The sequence below is a fragment of the Staurois parvus genome, unplaced genomic scaffold, assembly GCF_062004578.1.
Source record: "Staurois parvus isolate SC_StPar_1 unplaced genomic scaffold, SC_StPar_1.0 ptg000746l, whole genome shotgun sequence".
Classification (NCBI taxonomy): domain Eukaryota; kingdom Metazoa; phylum Chordata; class Amphibia; order Anura; family Ranidae; genus Staurois; species Staurois parvus.
In genome coordinates, this window is record NW_028318542.1 from 1,839,040 (window position 1) to 1,850,339 (window position 11,300).

Genomic DNA, 11,300 nt, shown 5'->3' on the forward strand with positions numbered 1-11,300 from the left:
CACAGTCTGCTGAACATAATACTACACAAACATTAGATGTTGCCATGGTTTAATTGCACATAACATGTAAACATTCACAGTGCAGGGAGGAAAAAGTATGTGAACCTTTGGACTTAATAACTGGTTGACCCTTCTTTGGCAGCAATAACCTCAACCAAATGTTTCCTGTAGTTGCAGATCAGACCTGCACAACGATCTGGAGTAATTTTGGACCACTCCTCTTTACAAAACTGTTTCAGTATAGCAATACTCTTGGGATGTCTGGTGTGAATCGCTCTCTTAAGGTCATGCCACAGCATTTCAATCGGGTTGAGGTCAGGACTCTGGCTGGGTCACTCCAGAAAGCGTATTCTGTGCTGTTGCAGCCATTGTTTTGTTGAATTACTTATATGCTTTGGGTCATTGTCCTGTTGCATCACCCATTCTCTGCGGAGCTTCAGTTGGCAGACAGATGGTCGTACGTTTTCCTTGCAAAATATCTTGATAAACTCTGGAATTCATTTTCCCATCAATGACAACAATCCGTCCGGGCCCTGAGGCAGCAAAGCAGCCCCAAACCATGATGCTCCCTCCGCCATGTTTTACAGTGGGGATGAGGTTTTGATGTTGGTGTGCTGTGCCTTTTTTTCTCCACACATAGTGTTGTGTGTTCTTCCCAAACAACTCAATCCTGGTTTCATCTGTCCACAGTATATTTTGCCAGTAGTGCTGTGGAACATCCAGGTGCTCTTTTGCAAACTTCAAATGTGCTGCAATATTCTTTTTGGACAGCAATGGCTTCCTCCGTGGTGTCCTCCCATGTACTCCATTCTTGTTTCATGTTTTCCTTATTGTAGATGTGTCAACAAAAATGTTAGCATGTGCCAGAGATTTCTGTAGGTCTTTAGCTGTCACTCTGGGATTCTTCTTTACCTCATGCAGCATTCTGCGCTGTGCTCTTGCAGTCATTTTTATAGGATGACCACGCCTAGGGAGAGTAGCAACAGTGCTAAACTTTCTCCATTTGTAGACAGTCTGTCTTACCGTGGACACATGAACATCAAGGCTTTTGGAGATACTTTTGTAACCCTTTCCAGCTTCATGCAAGTCAACAATTCTTGATGGTAGGTCTTCTGAGAGCTCTTTTCTGCGAGGCATGGTTCACATCAGACAGTGCTTCTTGAAACCAGTAAACCCAAAACAGGTGTGTGTGTTTTTAAGGGCAGGACAGCTGTCAGCAACACATCCAATATCATCACACTGATTGGAGTCAAGGTTGGCTCACTTCTGGCTCCAATTAGCTCTGGGAGAAGTCATTAAGCTAGGGCCTCACATACTTTTTCCTCCCTGCACTGTGAATGTTTACATGTTATGTGCAATTAAACCATGGCAACATCTAATGTTTGTGTAGTATTATGTTCAGCAGACTGTGTTCTTCTATTGTTGTGACTTAGATGACGTTCAGAGCACATTTTATGCCCAATTCATGCAAAACTCCACATAATCCCAATGGGTTCACATACTTTTTCTTGCAACTGTATCTTTGATCTGGCGTAAGATATCTGAGGTGGCTACCTCACTATCGGGCAACCCGATACAATTGTCCATACAGACCTGTTTATTGGGGGTTCATATCCCAGGGGTCCCTGATGCCACTCTGAGATTGCTACATACATTATGTATTGCCACTTTATGGTCCATTGCCCTGCATTGGCGGTCTAATGTTGTACCCTTGGACTCCGTTTTACACAGAATTGACGCTGTAATGCTTATGAAACGTATTCATTATACACTACTGGATAAGATGCACTTATACGATAAAAAATGGGAGTCATGGAAGGATTGTAGACATTTATTGCATGATTGACAACATCCCCGGTAAAGAATGGCTGACATATATTGTTGATAGATGTATCACTCAATCTATTTTATCATTTATGTATCTCATGCACTCATAACTTTCTTTCTTCCTCTATCTTCTTTTTTATGTTAATATACTTTTATGTATTGTACATTTCAAATGTGCCATATTTTTGTTGACAATATCACTTTCATACTGTGCTGTTGTTTTTCTGTCTACTTATGTACAATAAAATCGTTTGTAAACAAAAAAAAAAATGTTGAAAACCATTTATCATTTTCCTTCCACTTCACAATTATGTGCCACTTTGTGTTGGTCTATCACATAAAATCCCAATAAAGTACATTTATGTTTTTGTTGTATCATGACAAAATGTGAAAAATTTTGAGGGGCATAAATACTTTTTCAAGGCACTGTAGTTTTTAATGCTTGTTAACACTAGTGATAGGCCACACCCCCCCCCTGTTCGGTTCGCAGTGGAACATTTGAACATAACAAAAGTTCGAGCACAAACGTCGAACAGAGGGGACAATTCACTAAGCTGTATCTTACCGCATCTGAATAAGATACCACACAGCTACTAAAAACATTCTTTATTGTTTCAGCTCTTACTGGGGTTCCCCACTGACAGCTGAATGTAAAAAAAACGTTTGTAGAACCACCTTTCGCTGCAAATCCAGCTGCAAGTCTTTTTGGGGATGTCTCTATCATTTTTGCACATCTACAGAGTGACATTCTTGCCCATTATTCTTTGCAAAATAGCTCAAGCTCTGTCAGCTTGGATGGAGAGTGTCTGTGAACAGCAATTTTCAAGTCTTGCCACAGATTCTCAATTGGATTTACTGTAGGTCTGGACTTTGACTGGGTCATTCTAACACATGAATATGCTTTGATCTAAACCATTCCATTGTAGCTCTGGCTGTATTTTTAAGGTTGTTGTTCTGCTGGAAGTTGAACCTCCGCCCCAGTCTCAAGTCTTCTGCAGACTCCAGCTTTCCTGTCCCTGCTGAAGAAAAGCATCCCCACAACAAGATGCTGCCACTGCCATGTTTCACGGTGGGGATGGTGTATTCAGGGTGATGTGCAGTGTTAGTTTTCTGCCACACATAGCATTTTGCTTTTAGGCCAAAAAGTTACATTTTGTTCTCATCTGACCAGAACACCTTCTTCCACATGTTTGCTTTTTCCCCCACATGGCTTCTCGCAAGCTGCAAACGGGACTTCTTATGGCTCTCTTTTAACAATGGCTTTCTTCTTGCCACTCTTCCATAAAGGCCAGATTTGTGGAGTGCACAAGGAATAGTTGTCCTGAGGACAGATTCTCCTACCTGAGCTGTGGATCTCTGCAACTCCTCCAAAGTCAACATGGGCCTCTTGGCTGCATCACTGATTAATGCTCTCCTTGCCCGACCTGTCAATTTAGGTGGACAGCCATGTCTTGGTAGGTTTGCAGTTGTGCCATACTCTTTCCATTTTCAGATGATGGCTTGAACAGTGCTCTGTGAGATGCCTTGGATATTTTTTTATAATCTAACCCTGTTTTAAACTTCTCCACAACTTTATCCCTGACCTGTCTTGTGTGTTCCTTGGCCTTCATGATGCTGTTTGTTCACTAATGTTCCCTAACAAATCTCTGATGGCTTCACAGAACAGCTGTATTTATTCTGAGGTTGAATTACACACAAGTAGACTCTATTTACTAATTAGGTGACTTCTGAAGGCAATTGGTTCCATTAGATTTTAGTTAGGGGTCTCAGAGTAAAGGGGGCTGAATACAAATGCACGCCACACTTTTTAGATATTTATTTGTAAAAAAAATTCAAAACCATTTATCATTTTCCTTCCACTTCACAATTATGTGCCACTTTGTGTTGGTCTATCTCATAAAATTTCAAATACATTTAAGTTTATGGTTGTAACATGACAAAATGTGGAAAATTCAAGGGGTATGAATACTTTTTCAAGGCACTGTAGGTATATATTTGACAATTACAATTGTACAGTAAGACTGGATTCATATCTTTCCATGTGTGAAGATGGTATATGTATGTCATATTGCCATTCATTCTGAATGCTGTGTTGGACAAAATTGTGCAGATGTGTTGTTTAATGCATTGGGGCTTGCTAAGGACCCATTCAAAGGGACTAGGTTTTCTTAATGCAACATACATTGATACACAAAAAAAGGCCAGGCAAGGGTACCTTTAAGTAGAGGTTACCCTTGCTACATGCTAGTTAGTTGAGGGAAGACTGTCTTCCTGGCCACAATGGAATTGTTTGACACCCAGTGATGGGTGAGAGGTCTTATTGATCATTGGCGATGACTTTCAGTGTTGCCTATTTTGTGAAATTGTGCTTCCCTTCCCTGAGATTGCAAATTCTTGCACTAGGGGGTGATTGATTCACTGCAGGATCAGGGCCCCAACACCAGTATGACCCCTGAGAGTATTTATTGCCCTCACCTGTTTAATATTTCTGCACTCTTTCTGAGGGTTATGCTCGCACTGTCATCCCATGTAATCATGTGCACAAAACTCAACTCACAGACTGGACAGAGGACAATTAACCTTTGGATGGCCTGTTGGACAAGTATGCTTTAAATCTGCAAGCATGGATATTATTAGCTGGGACCTACCTAATGAGAGTGTTCCAAGAACTGACTGAGGCCTTGTGCATGTGAAAGTTGTACTGAGAATGAATATGCTAGTTTATAGAGAAGACTACTATACCCTGCCTATACATTATCTCTCTTGACTCCTTTCCCTTGTAATTAGAATTTATGCATATGTAGTAAATTAATAACTCTCCCAGTAATGCTATGACGAGGCTGCAGCTATAGGGAGCTGTAATGATTTGTAGTGTGACTTCATTAGACTAATACCAACAAGCTCACATTAAACTTGGAATGCAAGTGAGCAACACGTGTTTTGTGTTCTCCTCTTTGTTGCAGGTTAGTCACACTTTGTCTATGCTATCTTTGTTTAGTTTTGTGGCTATCCCGACATTCACTTTCTCTATTTAGTATCTTATATGTTAGTAATGGTAAATCTCTAATATAAATTGATGCACTTTTCCATGTGGCCTGCGCTGCCACTATAAAGAAAATAATTATCTGCATAATGTGATCTATTTCTATTTGACACATTAAACTCAGAATGCAAGTGAGCAACACGTTTTGTGCTCTCCTCCTTTGATACCAATACTGTAGGTTGTATCTTTGTCACACCTTGCTCTCAGAAAACCGATAATCCTGTATCACATATCCCTAATTGTAAATAAACCAAACCCTTTATTTAAGATCCACTTGTCTTTCATTGGAATCAAAGCACTCTAAACAGAGCACATTTTACATTTGGCACCTCAGAAAAGTGTTGAAATCTAAAATTCACATGCAACCTACCAGACAGAATTGCTCTGCTTCATGTTTCCAGATGTTAATGAACATTTGGGTGCAGGACTGACCAGGGATCTGCTGGACTTTGGAAGTGTGATGGTTTTTTTCAGTGGATTTGAAGACATTTTTCTTTTGTTTCACAGAAAATGTATCTGAATATGCCTTAGACCAAAAGAAAGCAGCACCCTCTTACAATTCCTGTTCCATGATGTCCCCTCCTCCATCAAATCCAATAAGAAAAGGGTCACCCCCCCCCCCTCCCAAATGTTCTTAATCCATAGATTTTGGAAACAGGCCAGTTGTCCTTCAATAATGGATTGAAAAAGAGGTGAACAATATAATAGAAACAGAATGCTGGTTACACATGGTTTAAAACCAAGAGGGTAAATTCAGCATTGTGTGGAAGAGTTGGATGTTTTACTCCTCTGAGATAACTGATGTTGAAATGTTTATTTGTCTATCATGGAGCAGCCCTGCTCATTACTCACCTGAATTGATGTTACTGATGAAGAAGAGGGTAAATGGCAGCACACCACCATGGAGCAAATCCAAACAAAATCTTTATTGGGAGAGTCAAACTGCTGCGCTGCCGTGTGGTTTCTATAGAGTGTAGAAAGTACTCCTTGTGTGGAGTGCTACAATGCACCTCCCGATACAAAATTCTTATAATATGTTCCTATTTATTATTATTATTATTATTATTATTATTATACAGTATTTATATAGCGCTAAAAGGTTTGCTTAGCGCTGTACATTATAGTGGGGGACAGAACATGAGACAATATAGTAACAAAACAATACACGAGGGGTTCAAGGGCCCTGCTCTGTAATTATGTGAATATGTGCTGTGGTGCTCTTCATTAAGAGTGTGCCTCTAAAATATACCGATGGTGCATACAATATACAAAGCCATAAGCAAAAGAATAGTTTAGGAGCAGGGGCGGACTGACCATTTGGAAACTCGGGCACTGCCCGAGGACCCAGGGTCAGTAGGGGGCCCCATGAGATGCCCCTGGTACCTTTTTCATAGGCTTTTTTGAGTTTGGGCAAGGACACAGGGGCCCCATGATCTCCTATTGCCCGGGGGCCCCATGAGCTGTCAGTCCGCCCCTGTTTAGGAGGGGAACTATAATACACCTCCCCCACCTAATTGCAACCTAATACACGATAGTGCATATGATGCCTAAACCTATGAGTGCATCCATCTAATTGGGGCTGTATTGCACCTTCCCCCAAAATAAATGCAAACGAGTGCACTATGGTGAACTTAGGTGTTATTAACCTTATTGTGACAATTTTAAACCAAAAAATAAACTAAACCAAACAATGCATGTGAATAAAGTCCAATTTCTACGGAGCACCTTGCTCCTCCAAAAAACTTCATAAGTTCAAAATAGGTGGTCTTGCCAGCAAGCCAGATAGCAAACCAAACAATACAAGTGAATAAAGTCTAGGTGCTGCGAAGCTCCTAGCTCATCCAGAAATTCAAAAATTCAAAGTGACACTGGTGACAGTGGGTGGTCTTGTCATCAAACCACTAGTTTTAGGTGTTTCACTCGTGTTCCCCCTCCAGAGCCCCACTCACTGCAATATATTGACTACCTATATGAAGGTAGGTCAGAAGGCGCTTTTGGGTGCTTAAACCTGCCCCAGAGGTGATGTAATCTCCTTATGCTTTTTGGCAACCACTGCCTTTGAGCCCGGGATACTCTTGTGGCAAAACACTTCAAAACGACCTTGGAACTCCTCCTCCACAGTAAAATAATCAAAGGTAGACTTCCATAGAGTTATACTGCTTTTTATTGCGTAAAATCATTAAAATCACACTTACATATGTTCCATATATATGGTGCTTTAAAATCAAACGGGTCATCAGACACTTGTGTAGACCAGATAAGATGCTGTTAGCCTATCCCTACGCGTTTCGTCATGTGACATCATCTTCACAGTTAGGAGAGCAGTTGTTATGAATACGCTTGTTATTGGAGTCTGAAACACCTTATCAGCTTGTCCTGTACTGCTCTACTAACTGAGGATAAAAAAGATTTTGTTTGGATTTACTCTGTGGTGGTGTGCGGCCATTTACCCTCTTCTTCTCTAGTTTAGCAGTGGTGAGCCGAGGCGTCCATAGCAGTGACTTACCTAAGTGGTATACACAGGGTCAGGAGGAAGGGTGGTGGAAGCAGGGGCAGACTGACCATTCCGGCACTTGGGCACTGCCTGAGGGCCCGGGGTCAGTAGGGGGCCCCATGAGATCCCCCTGGTACCTTTCATAGGCTTTTTTGGGTGTGGTTTGAGTGTGGGCGAGGACACAGGAGCCGCATGATCCCTTATTGCCGGGGGGCCCATAAGTTTCCAGTCCTCCCTTGGGTGGAAGGGACAACTGCAATCTTGTAAGGGAAGGGGGCATCCAAGCTGCACCATGCTATTTACATGCAGGAGAAGCTCTCCACCAAATTGCCCAGCCGTCACACCTCCTGCTGCCCTGAACTCTGCTACCGCTGGCACACAGAGCAAAGATCGTGACTGTGAACATTGTGTGCCTCCTCTCTGCAGCAGCAGCCATACCAGTGGCCACATGGAGGAAGGATCCTCGCTCTCTCCCAGCTTAGGCTGCTGTCAGTCTGCTTGGATGGATTGGGACTCTCACAGTCTGAGCAGGAGTAGGGCAGGCGAAGCTGGCAGGAGGAAACTCAGCACATAGCAGCACCGATGAGAAAAGGAGAGAAGCGCCTCTAAGTGCAATAAGTCTTTTTATTCAAGTCTAAATGTAGAAACACTCACATGTGTGAAGTAATCATAAGCTTAAAAATCGTGGTTAACAGTAGTTAACGGTGGGGTGGTAACCCGGGTGAAGAGCCGTCATCTAATAATTAGACTCACGTTCCCTATATATTCACCCCTGTTCATCCACCTCCCCCTGCTTGAAAAAGGAGCGCACTTCCGCCTTCCACAGCCAGTGCATGCTCCGAAACGCATTGCAGTGCACCCTGGGATCTGACGTCATCACGGCCACGCTGCTGCTGCGTTCCAGCGTGCGTTCCATCCGGCTCTGAGGGAGGACGTGCACGCCTGCCGGCCTCACCGCTGCTCCCCTCCAGCAACCACGCTGTTCCAGCCGAGAGCTGACCTCCCCACATCGCAGAGAGATGACGGCTCTTCACCCGGGTTACCACCCCACCGTTAACTACTGTTAACCACGGTTTTTAAGCTTATGATTACTTCACACATGTGAGTGTTTCTACATTTAGACTTGAATTAAAAGACTTATTGCACTTAGAGGCGCTTCTCTCCTTTTCTCATCTACAGAAGTTACTACAGCTTATTTGGAAGCCTTGCCCTCAGTGCCACACGGATTCCTACGCTCTTCATACAGTAGCCACTAATACCACGATCACCCCATACTACTATTTCCCAGGACTTTGCAGTGTTTGCGCTTTTACAACCCTTCCTCATTTTTTCTGACTCATAGCAGCACCGATCACTGTGATGCCCTGCTATGTTCAGAGTTCTCCCCAGGCCAGCCCAGCCAAGAAATTCCAGATTCAAGCCAAGGAACATTCCATTAGGGTAAAGTGTTGAAATATACTGAGTTAATGTCAGATATAACAGTTTAATGAAACTTCCTTTCCATTTGCTTATTACAGACCAGTGTCTGTGATCCCTGCTGTCAGAACATACTGTAAAAGAACATTATAGCACAGTAAGGAGGATTTTTCCATCCACCTACTTGTGTGGATAGGGCAATCAGTTTTTTTTCCCACTCACCAGCTGAACAATCATGTACTATATTCTCAGCTTTAGACTGACACCATCAATGGTGGGACATTTGTTTCCTTCCAGTAACACAATCAATGCAGGGACATGTTTTCCTTTTAATGGCACCATCAACTCACAGGCATATTTTCCTAATGCTGGGGCATTTCTTTACACATCACTGTTAGCCCCATATTCTACTGTAAAATGAAATGTGTACCTCCATTGAACTCATACAGTTGCAAGAAAAAGTATGTGAACCCCTTGGGATTACGTGGAGTTTTGCATGAATTGGGCATACAATGTGCTCTGAATGTTATCTAAGTCACAACAATAGAAGAACACAGTCTGCTGAACATAATACTACACAAACATTAGATGTTGCCATGGTTTAATTGCACATAACATGTAAACATTCACAGTGCAGGGAGGAAAAAGTATGTGAGGCCCTAGCTTAATGACTTCTCCCAGAGCTAATTGGAGCCAGGAGTGAGCCAACCATGACTCCAATCAGTGTGATGATATTGGATGTGTTGCTGACAGCTGTCCTGCCCTTAAAAACACACACACCTGTTTTGGGTTTACTGGTTTCAAGAAGCACTGTCTGATGTGAACCATGCCTCGCAGAAAAGAGCTCTCAGAAGACCTACGATCAAGAATTGTTGACTTGCATGAAGCTGGAAAGGGTTACAAAAGTATCTCCAAAAGCCTTGATGTTCATGTGTCCACGGTAAGACAGACCGTCTACAAATGGAGAAAGTTTAGCACTGTTGCTACTCTCCCTAGGCGTGGCCGTCCTGTAAAAATGACTGCAAGAGCACAGCGCAGAATGCTGCATGAGGTAAAGAAGAATCCCAGGGTGTCAGCTAAAGACTTACAGAAATCTCTGGCACATGCTAACATTTTTGTTGACACATCTACAATAAGGAAAACATTAAACAAAAATGGAGTACATGGGAGTACACCACGGAGGAAGCCATTGCTGTCCAAAAAGAATATTGCAGCACGTTTGAAGTTTGCAAAAGAGCACCTGGATGTTCCACAGCACTACTGGCAAAATATACTGTGGACAGATGAAACCAAGATTGAGTTGTTTGGGAAGAACACACAACACTGTGTGTGGAGAAAAAAAGGCAGCACACCAACATCAAAAACTCATCCCCACTGTAAAACATGGCGGAGGGAGCATCATGGTTTGGGGCTGCTTTGCTGCCTCAGGGCCTTGACCGATTGTTGTCATTGATGGGAAAATGAATTTCAGAGTTTATCAAGACATTTTGCAAGGAAAACGTATGACCATCTGTCCGCCAACTGAAGCTCCACAGAGGATGGGTGATGCAACAGGACAATGACCCAAAGCATACAAGTAATTCAACAAAACAATGGCTGCAACAGCACAGAATACGCCTTCTGGAGTGGCCCAGTCAGAGCCCTGACCTCAACCCGATTGAAATGCTGTGGCAATTCACAACAGACATCCCAAGAATATTGCTACACTGAAACAGTTTTGTGAAGAGGAGTGGTCCAAAATGACTCCAGATTGTTGTGCAGGTCTGATCTGCAACTACAGGAAACGTTTGGTTGAGGTTATTGCTGCCAAAGGAGGGTCAACCAGTTATTAAGTCCAAAGGTTCACATACTTTTTCCTCCCTGCACTGTGAATGTTTACATGTTATGTGCGATTAAATCACGGCAACATCTAATGTTTGTGTAGTATTATGTTCAGCAGATGGTGTTCTTCTATTGTTGTGACTTAGATGACGTTCAGAGCACATTTTATGCCCAATTCATGCAAAACTCCACGTAATACCAAGGGGTTCACATACTTTTTCTTGCAACTGTATGTTAGATATATTTTGATGAGGTGTGCTATGCATGTCGCTCTTAACCCCACCCCATACACCACACTGGGGGGGGGGGGGTGCAGTTTGGCATCTTCACCCTGGGCACCAGATGACCTTGTCCCAGCACTGGGTATACACATCTCACATGGACCCTTTTGGTTCTGATACCTCTCAGTACCTGGATCCTTGGACTTAGAACTTTAGATCTATTGGTGTGTTATGTTTGTTTTCATTGCAAATTCATAGAATAGTGCATTGTATTGTATGACTCAGTTTGATTTTCTTTGTGCTTTGGCTGTCCAACTGATCTCCTCTCAATTTTGAATGCTTTTTACATCCATTTCCATTGTTTTGTTGAAATATTTTCAATGTATTCGGAAGGGCTAGCCTCTTCTCTGGCTGTGTCCCTGCATTTGGACTTCCTGCACTGTTGAACTCTTCTGCTATGTTGTACAATACCTGTTTT